This window comes from Montipora capricornis, chromosome 13 (genome assembly GCF_036669925.1).
Source record: "Montipora capricornis isolate CH-2021 chromosome 13, ASM3666992v2, whole genome shotgun sequence".
Lineage (NCBI taxonomy): Eukaryota > Metazoa > Cnidaria > Anthozoa > Scleractinia > Acroporidae > Montipora > Montipora capricornis.
The window spans coordinates 8,253,038-8,265,577 of record NC_090895.1 but is presented as its reverse complement, the minus strand read 5'-3'; the positions used below and the strand labels follow the sequence as shown (position 1 = coordinate 8,265,577).

Genomic DNA, 12,540 nt, shown 5'->3' with positions numbered 1-12,540 from the left:
GCTCTGCACCTTTAAAGCAGAAAAAATCGCCCCAGGAATCGCACTGGGCTCGCAACGGGTTGTGATTGTATGTTGGCACAAAGAGATGGATTGTGTACATTTCACAATGATTAAATGATGCAACTTTGTCCGCCATTATGAATTGCCTCGCCCCAAAGACTCTGGGAACGAGATCGGTTTGAATTATCGGTTTGTTTTTCGCGCGGGCGATCAATGTAAGTGCTCTTCCTCTCTTTTTCCCTTGTTGGACGACCAAAATTGGATCTTTGCGATTCCTTAACATTTTGTGCGGGTGAAATAGCACGCATTCCACCAAATAAACCCAGTAAACATCGACGGAATCCGGAAGAAAGGGCAACGACAATTCAGGTCAGATAATCAGCATTCGCCACAAAGATACACGCCAGTGACATGATTCAACCTCAGACAGTCTCCGAAAGGGTTAATCGGTGAAGACTTCATGGCAAAAATAGAGACCTTCTTCAAAACGTAAAGGGAGTTCTACGAACGTTTGGAACAAAGGGTGGCCTGGCCGAACAGCTACATTTAGCGAATGGGCGGGAAGATTCAAAAGATCCGAAAAGCAAAAGACTGCCGGAGGTGTTTTCGGTAAGTCGTCATCTTACTTACAAACCTGATTTAAGTTTAAATGGCTTAAAATTTTAAAGTTTTGTTCCCTTGTTCCCCGCCCAATTTACTTTCAAACTTGTACCCGGCTTTTTGCTCCCTAAAATTGTTTATGTCGCCTTGTTCCTAAGACATTTTGTCATTTTTCCTCTGTTCCCCAGTTCAAAATAGCCATCTTCCCTCGTTTCCCAAAACGCCAAGGAGGGCCTCAGCACAGTCATTACTTTTGCAGACCTACTCCCTTAGTAATTTCACTTTATATTGTATTAAGGCCATTTAAGGCAATAACAATAATAACGAATAGGGAATTACATGTAATATATGGATCTCTGTATACCCAGCCCCTTATTCGCCACTTGCAGATGCCTTGTTCTTCAAACGATGCCACTACAAGAGCACAATAGTGGCCGGTTATTCTGTAGTTACTCCCTTGTCACCTGTATACCTACATGTACCTTCACTGGTTTCTCATGCACGAGGAGCCAGAGCAAGCTAAATTTTGGACTGGGCGCTTAATAAGATTACTCCTTTGACACTAGATTTCACTGAAAGGTCGGTTACACTTCAGAAGAAACCGCCTGGGAGATTATCTCGCTTTGGTCTCCCATTAATTGTCAATACCTCCGTCAATCCCACCCAAATAAAGTATCTTGATGACAAATCTTATTTCCATCAATTTGACCAAAATATAAATTATCCAATTTCTTTGATTGTCCAAGATAAGGCAGTTCTGTGGGCTTGATCGCTTGGTTATTGTTCCGGATGTCCGGACAAATTTCGACTTCCCGACTGGGTTCTTTTGAGGCCAGAATCCCAGATGAAGGGTGGCAGACAATGATGATAAATCTGACAAAATTAAGTGGAACAGGAGTAAGTACACGAAGCTTGTACAGTGTAGCTATTTTAATTGACATTCTTGTGTATTTGGGAGGTGAGCAGGAGGAGTTGGGTTTTTGAGGTCTATGCACAATCACAATCCTTTCAGGTGAAACCTGGAATTACTTCTAAGCGATCTAAGTGCACAGAAAAAGCAAGTTAAGGCATGGCCTAAAAGTTGATGCCAAAGAGTATACAAAATTAAATTTACAGCTATGCTATTAATAATTAATTGTGTAGCATATACCTGAGGTATACAATCCTTAACTCACTGTCACACCATTTTACTTTGTAACCTCTTGGCTCACATATACCTTAGGTTATACAATCTGTTAACTCACTGTGTCACCAGTTCACTTTGTAACCTCTTGGGTAGCATATACCTGAGGTATACAATCCATAACTCACTGTGTCACCATTTCACTTTGTAACCTCTTGGGTAGCATATACCTGAGGTATACAATCCATAACTCACTGTGTCACCATTTCACTTTGTAACCTCTTGGGTAGCATATACCTGAGGTATACAATCCATAACTCACTGTGTCACCATTTCACTTTGTAACCTCTTGGGTAGCATATACCTGAAGTGTACAATCCATAACTCACTGTGTCACCATTTCACTTTGTAACCTCTTGGGTAGCATATACCTGAGGTATACAATCCACGACTCACTGTGTTACCAGTTCACTTTGTAACCTCTTGGGTAGCATATACCTGTGGTATACAATCCATGACTCACTGTGTCACCATTTCACTTTGTAACCTCTTGGGTAGCATATACCTGAGGTATACAATCCATAACTCACTGTGTCACCATTTCACTTTGTAACCTCTTGGGTAGCATATACCTGAAGTGTACAATCCATAACTCACTGTGTCACCATTTCACTTTGTAACCTCTTGGGTAGCATATACCTGTGGTATACAATCCACGACTCACTGTGTCACCATTTCACTTTGTAACCTCTTGGGTAGCATATACCTGAGGTTATACAATCTATTAACTCACTGTGTCACCATTTCACTTTGTAACCTCTTGGGTAGCATATACCTGAGGTATACAATCCATGACTCACTGTGTCACCATTTCACTTTGTAACCTCTTGGGTAGCATATACCTGAGGTTATACAATCTATTAACTCACTGTGTCACCATTTCACTTTGTAACCTCTTGGGTAGCATATACCTGAGGTATACAATCCATAACTCACTGTGTCACCATTTCACTTTGTAACCTCTTGAGTAGCATATACCTGAGGTATACAATCTATTAACTCACTGTGTCACCAGTTCACTTTGTAACCTCTTGGGTAGCATTTACCTGAGGTTATACAATCTATTAACTCGCTGTGTCACCATTTCACTTTGTAACCTCTTGGGTAGCATATACCTGAGGTATACAATCCATAACTCACTGTGTAACCATTTCACTTTGTAACCTGTTGGGTAGAATATTCCTGAGGTCTACAATCCATGATTCACTGTGTCACCATTTCTCTTTGTAACATCTTGGCTAGCATATACCTGAGGTATACAATCCATAACTCACTGTGTCACCATTTCACTTTGTAACCTCTTGGGTAGCATATACCTGAGGTATACAATCTATTAACTCATTGTGTCACCAGTTCACTTTGTAACCTCTTGGGTAGCATATACCTGAGGTTATACAATCTATTTACTCACTGTGTCACCATTTCAGAGTAAAATCTATAAGTGTCACTCTCAGGAGGGAGAGGGTTGTTAATCTAATAAGCCATTTCGGAGTTCATGTCTGCCTCCTCTTCAAAGCGAGTCTAAGTGCAAAGTTTTTCTCCTGAAAATTAGTTTTCATTCATATGTACATGTAGACCTAATTACCATCACAAAGACTTCGTACTTAGACTCGCTTTGAAGAGGAAGCAGACAGGAACTCGGAAATAGCATATTCATAACAATACACTAAAAGCCATCTTGAGGAATTCTTATATCGCAAAACTTTTGTTTTAAGGGACAATTTTTGGCATGATTGCTCCACTGTTTTAATTGGATGTGGGAAATCTCACAAGCTAGTGCTTTGAGTGCTTTATGCCCAGGCACCCTCAAAAAAAGATCAAATTTATGAGTGAAACACTAAATCAGACATTATCAATAAAAAAGTATGAAAAATTCAACAATAAATAATTATTATTGATTTTATTACATGTACAAAATGGTCAGTTTGGTAAGGTGGAAACTTTGGGATGTTGTCACAGGCTTCCATATAAGTTTGTAAGCCAGGGTGTCAACAAGGAATTCTAGCGGGTCAAATTTCCACAGCTCCTACCATAACCATTATGTCGGGTCATGAAGCTGACCTGGTAGGGTTTTCATATGTCCATATTTTGTTTCAGGGCAATGTATTAGGTCTTTGGCAGCTAAAAAGGGCAGGTGGAGATTGTCTTGAATGGGGCTTTTCTAAAAGGTAGGTAACTGTTATTTAAGGAAACTCTTGTATTTTTAAAAGTACCATGGAAACACTACATACATGTACATTGCACAGAGACCAATGGGATAAATTGTTGTGTGCTCTCTTTCAAAGTGAGACTGTATGTAAATTTTGTGATGTCTATAAACATAATAAATATTAAAAATTTTATCATTGTGTAATACAATTCAGAAGTTTTCATTGGCCCTGCCATCCTAGTATATGAGCTAATATTCCATGCTCTACAAAATGATGGAAAGGGTACATGTCAGCTAAAAATATACAGTTACACAATGAAGTCAGTAGATTTCTCTCTATTTTGGGGGCATTTTCAATAAAACTATTATTATTGCGTTCAGGCTTGTTAAATATGAAATAACCAGTCAAGCATGGAAAACAAAGTTGCTCAAAATATCCTAATAATGATAATGATAATGATAATAATAATAATAATTTGTGAAGCATAATTTAGCTTTTTATGTGGAGCCAAGCTAATAAGCAAAAGATCGTTAGGATAATTTGTCATTTGTTTTGTTTGTTAGTTTGTAAATTTTTACTAAACCGATTGACTCCTGGGAGTTTACTATGTGTAATGCCAGATGATTTTCTGATCATTTTGTACTTTGCAACCACCTCATAGTCCATACCTTGTCACGGTGGGGTTGCTTGTGTACCTCAATGCCCCAGAGCTAGCCCAATGAGAAATTCAGCATAGGAAAGTGCTGTTTGTTGTTTTTGAGTAGAGGTCAGACTGAAACAGACTACATGCAATGTATATGTAATAGACAGAATACAGCCTTAAGCTGCTAGCTTAACCAGACCTGAAGTACATTGATCAGTTTCGATGTAATCTTTAAAAGTATCTATAATATTAAATTATTATTGCAAAACAGATTGCATTTTAAATAATTTCTTGTATGTGATAGTCTGTTTTTGACTTTTGTTATCAAAGGCACAACCAGTCTCTTTCTCATCATTTTTATTTTACCCTAATGAGTTCTGTCTCTCTCGGGTAGTCAGTCCATTTTTTACTCTTGTTATCTGAAGGCAGAACCAATTTTGTAATAATTATTATTTTGTACTAATGAGTTCTGTCCGTCTTGGGTAGTCAGTCCAGTTTTGGACTGTTGTTATCTGAAGGCAGAACCAATTTTGTAATAATTATTATTTTGTGCTAATGAGTTCTGTCTCTCTTGGGTGGTCAGTCCAGTTTTGGACTGTTGTTATCTGAAGGCAGAACCAATTTTGTAATAACTATTATTTTGTACTAATGAGTTCTGTCTCTCTTGGGTAGTCAGTCCAGTTTTGGACTGTTGTTATCTGAAGGCAGAACCAATTTTGTAATAATTATTATTTTGTACTTAGTCTAATGAGTTCTGTCTCTCTCGGGTAGTCAGTCCATTTTTTACTCTTGTTATCTGAAGGCAGAACCAATTTTGAAATAATTATTATTTTGTACTAATGAGTTCTGTCCGTCTTGGGTAGTCAGTCCAGTTTTGGACTGTTGTTATCTGAAGGCAGAACCAATTTTGTAATAATCATTATTTTGTGCTAATGAGTTCTGTCTCTCTTGGGTAGTCAGTCCAGTTTTGGACTGTTGTTATCTGAAGGCAGAACCAATTTTGTAATAACTATTATTTTGTACTAATGAGTTCTGTCTCTCTTGGGTAGTCAGTCCAGTTTTGGACTGTTGTTATCTGAAGGCAGAACCAATTTTGTAATAAGTATTATTTTGCGCTAACGAGTTCTGTCTCTCTTGGATAGTCAGTCCAGTTTTGGACTGTTGTTATCTGAAGGCAGAACCAATTTTGTAATAACTATTATTTTGTACTAATGAGTTCTGTCTCTCTTGGGTAGTCAGTCCAGTTTGGACTGTTGTTATCTGAAGGCAGAACCAATTTTGTAATAATTATTATTTTGTGCTAATGAGTTCTGTCCGTCTTGGTTAGTCAGTCCAGTTTTGGACTGTTGTTATCTGAAGGCAGAACCAATTTTGTAATAATTATTATTTTGTGCTAATGAGTTCTGTCTCTCTTGGGTAGTCAGTCCAGTTTGGACTGTTGTTATCTGAAGGCAGAACCAATTTTGTAATAATTATTATTTTGTGCTAATGAGTTCTGTCTCTCTTGGGTAGTCAGTCCAGTTTGGACTGTTGTTATCTGAAGGCTGAACCAATTTTGTAATAATTATTATTTTGTGCTAATGAGTTCTGTCCGTCTTGGGTAGTCAGTCCAGTTTTGGACTGTTGTTATCTGAAGGCAGAACCAATTTTGTAATAACTATTATTTTGTGCTAATGAGTTCTGTCTCTCTTGGGTAGTCAGTCCAGTTTGGACTGTTGTTATCTGAAGGCAGAACCAATTTTGTAATAATTATTATTTTGTTGTAATGAGTTTCGTTTTCTCTTGGGTAGTCAGTCCAGTTTGGACTGTTGTTATCTGAAGGCAGAACCAATTTTGTAATAATTATTATTTTGTACTAATGAGTTGTGTCTCTCTTGGGTAGTCAGTCGAGTTTTGGGCTGTTGTTGTCTGAAGGCAGAACCAATTTTGTAATAATTATTATTTTGTACTAATGAGTTGTGTCTCTCTTGGGTAGTCAGTCCAGTTTGGACTGTTGTTATCTGAAGGCAGAACCAATTTTGTACTAATTATTATTTTGCGCTAACGAGTTCTGTCTATCTTGGGTAGTCAATCCAGTTTGGACTGTTGTTATCTGAAGGCAGAACCAATTTTGTAATAATTATTATTTTGCACTAACGAGTTCTGTCTCTCTTGGGTAGTCAGTCCAGTTTGGACTGTTGTTATCTGAAGGCAGAACCAATTTTGTAATAATTATTATTTTGCACTAACGAGTTCTGTCTCTCTTGGGTAGTCAGTCCAGTTTGGACTGTTGTTATCTGAAGGCAGAACCAATATTGTAATAATTATTATTTTGTACTAATGAGTTCTGTCTCTCTTGGGTAGTCAGTCCAGTTTGGACTGTTGCTATCTGAAGGCAGAACCAATTTTGTAATAATTATTATTTTGCGCTAACGAGTTCTGTCTCTCTTGGGTAGTCAGTCCAGTTTGGACTGTTGTTATCTGAAGGCAGAACCAATTTTGTAATAATTATTATTTTGCACTAACGAGTTCTGTCTCTCTTGGGTAGTCAGTCCAGTTTGGACTGTTGTTATCTGAAGGCAGAACCAGTTTTGTAATAATTATTATTAATTTTTGTACTAATGAGTTTTGTCTCTCTTGGGTAGTCAGTCCAGTTTTGGACTGTTGTTGAAGGCAGAACCAATTTTGTAATAATTATTATTTTGTACTAATGAGTTCTGTCTCTCTTGGGTAGTCAGTATAGTTTGGACTGTTGTTATCTGAAGGCAGAACCAGTTTTGTAAATAATTTTATAAATTATTATTATTTTGTACTAACGAGTTCTGTCTCTCTTGGGTAGTCAGCCTAGTTTTGGACTATTATTTTCTGAAGGTAGAACCAATTTTTGTAATCATTATTATTTTGTACCAACTGGTAATTCTGTCTCTCTTGGGTACTCAGTCAATTTTCTATGTACATGTATTTGTGTAACCTGAAGGAAAATCAGTTAACATTAATATCCTTAATTTTGTTTTCTTTGATACAGGGCCAATCTGCAGGAGATAATATAGTCAAATCTCTTAAAAGCTGGTGTCGAATCTTGATTGTGAAAGAGGAGAGCGAACCGTTGAAAACAATAGCTGATAATTATAGAAAAACAGTGGAACACCTTCCGTTCTATCAACATATATTCTCCTTACATGTTCTCCTCGACCAAGTCCCCAAATGATCAACCATTTCGGAGAAAAATAGTATTCGATATTCTAGACTTGCTACCCATGAGGACTGCAAATTCACTGAGAGTTGCTAAACGAGTAATTTTGGAGAATCCGGGCGGGTGTGTCAAAAATAAAATGAAGACCCTGGGACAAACGCCCTTCAATCTATGGACTCATTGCTGTGTTGGAATAGGAGAACGCCCTGGGATTACCAGAAAAAAATAGTATTAATGCACCGCTTTTGTTTTTCTTACAGTAGCTTACAGTTATCGCTAAGTCTTTTTCGTTCCATCAAAGACATTACTTGAAATGACATCGACATCCCGTACGAGACATCTCGATGTCTCGTACGGGGCGGGGCAAAGTCTCTGGAAAACGTTCCCTGAATGGCGTTTTGTGGATTTATGCTTCTCCCTTGTGACTTAAAAACCATGCAGTTAATTTGTCATAGTATACTAATTTGTAGTATTTTTCATCTGAACTGGCAGGTGGCACACCTCATACAGTTCGATGTAACTTGTAAATTCGGTCTAACCAGGCAGTTAATTGGTCATAGTATACTAATGTGTAGGATTGTGCATCGGAACTTGCGGGTGGCGCACCTCATACAGTTCGATGTAACTTGTAAATTCGGTCTAACCATGCAGTTAATTTGTCATACATGTAGTATGCTAACTTGTTGTATTTTTCATCTGAACTGGCGGGTGGCACACCTCATACAGTTCGATGTAACTTGTAAATTCGGTCTAACCATGCAGTTAATTTGTCATACATGTAGTATACTAACTTGTTGTATTTTTCATCTGAACTGGCGGGTGGCGCACCTCATACAGTTCGATGTAACTTGTAAATTCGGTCTAACCATGCAGTTAATTTGTCATAGTATACTAATTTGTAGTATTTTTCATCTGAACTGGCGGGTGGCGCACCTCATACAGTTCGATGTAACTTGTAAATTCGGTCTAACCATGCAGTTAATTTGTCATAGTATACTAATTTGTTGTATTTTTCATCTGAACTGGCGGGTGGCGCACCTCATACAGTTCGATGTAACTTGTAAATTCGGTCTAACCATGCAGTTAATTTGTCATAGTATACTAATTTGTAGTATTTTTCATCGGAACTGGCGGGTGGCACACCTCATACAGTTCGATGTAACTTGTAAATTCGGTCTAACCATGCAGTTAATTTGTCATGGTATACTAATTTGTAGTATTTTTCATCTGAACTGGCGGGTGGCACACCTCATACAGTTCGATGTAACTTGTAAATTCGGTCTAACCATGCAGTTAATTTGTCATAGTATACTAATTTGTTGTATTTTTCATCTGAACTGGCGGGTGGCACACCTCATACAGTTCGATGTAACTTGTAAATTCGGTCTAACCATGCAGTTAATTTGTCATAGTATACTAATTTGTTGTATTTTTCATCTGAACTGGCGGGTGGCGCACCTCATACAGTTCGATGTAACTTGTAAATTCGGTCTAACCATGCAGTTAATTTGTCATAGTATACTAATTTGTAGTATTTTTCATCGGAACTGGCGGGTGGCACACCTCATACAGTTCGATGTAACTTGTAAATTCGGTCTAACCATGCAGTTAATTTGTCATAGTATACTAATTTGTTGTATTTTTCATCTGAACTGGCGGGTGGCACACCTCATATAGTTCGATGTACATGTAACTTGTAAATTCGGTCTAACCATGCAGTTAATTTGTCATAGTATACTAACTTGTTGTATTTTTCATCTGAACTGGCGGGTGGCGCACCTCATACAGTTCAATGTAACTTGTAAACTCGGTCTAACCATGCAGTTAATTTTTCATAGTGTACTAATTTGTAGTATTTTTCATTGGAACTGGCGGGTGGCACACCTCATACAGTTCGATGTAACTTGTAAATTCGGTCTAACCATGCAGTTAATTTGTCATGGTATACTAATTTGTAGTATTTTTCATCTGAACTGGCGGGTGGCACACCTCATACAGTTCGATGTAACTTGTAAATTCGGTCTAACCATGCAGTTAATTTGTCATAGTATACTAATTTGTTGTATTTTTCATCTGAACTGGCGGGTGGCACACCTCATACAGTTCGATGTAACTTGTAAATTCGGTCTAACCATGCAGTTAATTTGTCATAGTATACTAATTTGTTGTATTTTTCATCTGAACTGGCGGGTGGCGCACCTCATACAGTTCGATGTAACTTGTAAATTCGGTCTAACCATGCAGTTAATTTGTCATAGTATACTAATTTGTAGTATTTTTCATCGGAACTGGCGGGTGGCACACCTCATACAGTTCGATGTAACTTGTAAATTCGGTCTAACCATGCAGTTAATTTGTCATAGTATACTAATTTGTAGTATTTTTCATCGGAACTGGCGGGTGGCACACCTCATACAGTTTGATGTAACTTGAAAAGTAGGTGTACCCATGCAGGTAATCCATGCGGTTAATTTGTTTTAGTTTGCTAGTATTACCCAACTGAACTGGCAGGTGAACTGTAAACCCGGAGGTAAGCTGCACCCTGACCTTACCAGCTCAAATTTACGGAAAAAAGTTTTTTTGACAGAAAACAAAAGAAATCCAAAGTCTAGTCTTTAGAAGTCAAGTTCATCCACTGTACATCGAACGTTAACTCACTATTCACTAATATTGAAACGGAAAATACTTTAATGTAATTTTAGCACTTTAATGTAATGAACATCGTTTTTACCAACTTGGACATATGATTGATCTTTTTCTGGTATTTGTTGACAGGAATTTCTTAAACACAGTTTTGCCATAGATTTTTTTGCATTACAACAAGAACATGAGCGGAACGTTTGTAGCTTAGTACATGCAACTAGGCATAAAAGTGGATGCAAAGATGGAAAACTGGCCACCAGAGGCAGCCTTTTTCAGATCTTCCCGCAGATAAGCCGTGCCCATTTCTAACAACTTTATTTGTAATTGGGGTAACATAAGCCAGATTTTTATACTTATTTAATAATAATGAAATCCCTTGCATATATTTTATTCCTTATTTGATGAATTTGTATGGGTTATCAAATAGTGATGAGTGAATTTAGGGAATAATTTCACACATGCTTTGTCCAAAATCAAATAATTTCATAAACCTTAAGGCAAGAAAAATTATTTGATTTTGGACAAAACACAAGTGGAATTATTCCCAAGTTTCACGAGTATACATTGTACCATTTCATCAGCTATAAATCATGGTTGACAAATCGCATTCATAGGACGTGGGTTTTTTCGAAAGTGGACACCATTCTGGCACTGTAGAAAAAGTTGCCATGGCAACTCATGTTATTAATTGAATTATTTTATTGAACTTATTGCAAGAATTTTATGGTACACTTAGATTCTATTGAAAGTAATATAAACAAATGATTATTTTTAGATTTGAAATAAAAATTTATGCATTCACAAACTCTAGAACTTGTTCTTTTTTCTACGTAAAATCGACTAACCTTTCATCCATTTCACTTTTTATTAACATTTCCTGGCTTATGTCATTTTTTAAATGCTATTATTTACAGAGATATTGTAAACATTTTGCTGAGATTTTACAGACATTTTATTGACATTTCCTGCCTTCTGTCAGGTTTTAAATACTTAATTTACAGAGATACTGTGAACATTTTGCGGAGATTTTGTGCACTAAAACACCAACATTTTAAAAACATTTCACATACTTTTCCCCTCCAGTTTTTTGAGGGTTTTTGTAGACATTTTATAGACATTTCATGCATTCTTCTCACTCACTTTTTACAGAGATAACACTGACATTTTATATGGATGGATTTACAGAGATTTTTTCTCGTGTAAATTTTACAGAGAAAGTAAAGAGATTCTACAGACATTTTGTACTTATCGCATAAAATCTCTTTCCTTCAATTTACATAGATTTTATTGAGATTTTGTACACATTTTATGTCATCGTAAGGACGAAAATGTGTTAAATTTTACAGACTTTTTATGGAGTTACAAAATCTCTGTAAGTGTGCAAATTTACAGAGATTGTAATTTACAAAGAAAATGTGGACATTTAACAGAGATTTTACCAACTTTTTTGAAGTCTGTAAATGGTTCAAGTTTTCCAGTGACAGCCGATTTTAGAGGTATCTTTGGTCTTTGGTCTTTGTCTTCTTAGCAATGTATTAAGCCTTGCATTATTAAGATCCTACCTAAAAGGTTAATGTTTGTCATCTTTCGCTATCTATTGTCGCTAATTCAATCCACGATCCGGAAAGTGAACGTAAGCTCTAACTTTAAACAGGTTGTTTACTCCGGTGAAATGTAACCCATTCTAATCATATCATTGACACCTAAATAACTTTCATTAAAATGAATTGAAATAAAACTACAGATCCTCAAAGTGTCTTATGGCAAAGCATGCCCGTAAATAATTTGAAGCCCCTTCCACTGCCATCATGGCTGATCATGATTGCAGGACGCAAATTCAGTTTTAAATTTTGCTTTGATGGCCCACCTGATACTTGAACGGCAGAAAGAAGCACGTAGAAAACACACTGTCCGGTCATCTTACTTGCAAACCTCTTTCATCAAAGATACAAAGATACAGGCTGCCGACCAACTAATGCGGATTACCGAGACTTCATCATAACAAAAGCGAAACATGATTCATACCTCCCCTCAAGCCCTTTCAAGACTGTGTCAGTTTGACCTTTCTATTGGCGTCATGCAATTGAACAATTGCCCCTGGAAATTACTCGGAATTATGCAGATGATTACAACGATTTAATTGATAACG

General features: G+C 37.0%; 1 long non-coding RNA gene across 1 annotated transcript; it reads left to right on the top strand.

Annotated features, from left to right (window-relative positions):
• Positions 1-129: 129 nt before the first annotated feature.
• Positions 130-8,281, top strand: LOC138029831 (uncharacterized). The gene is made up of 4 exons (XR_011127937.1): positions 130-609; positions 1,347-1,497; positions 3,881-3,951; positions 7,581-8,281. It is a non-coding gene; the product is annotated as an uncharacterized lncRNA (long non-coding RNA).
• The last annotated feature ends 4,259 nt before the right edge of the window (positions 8,282-12,540 follow it).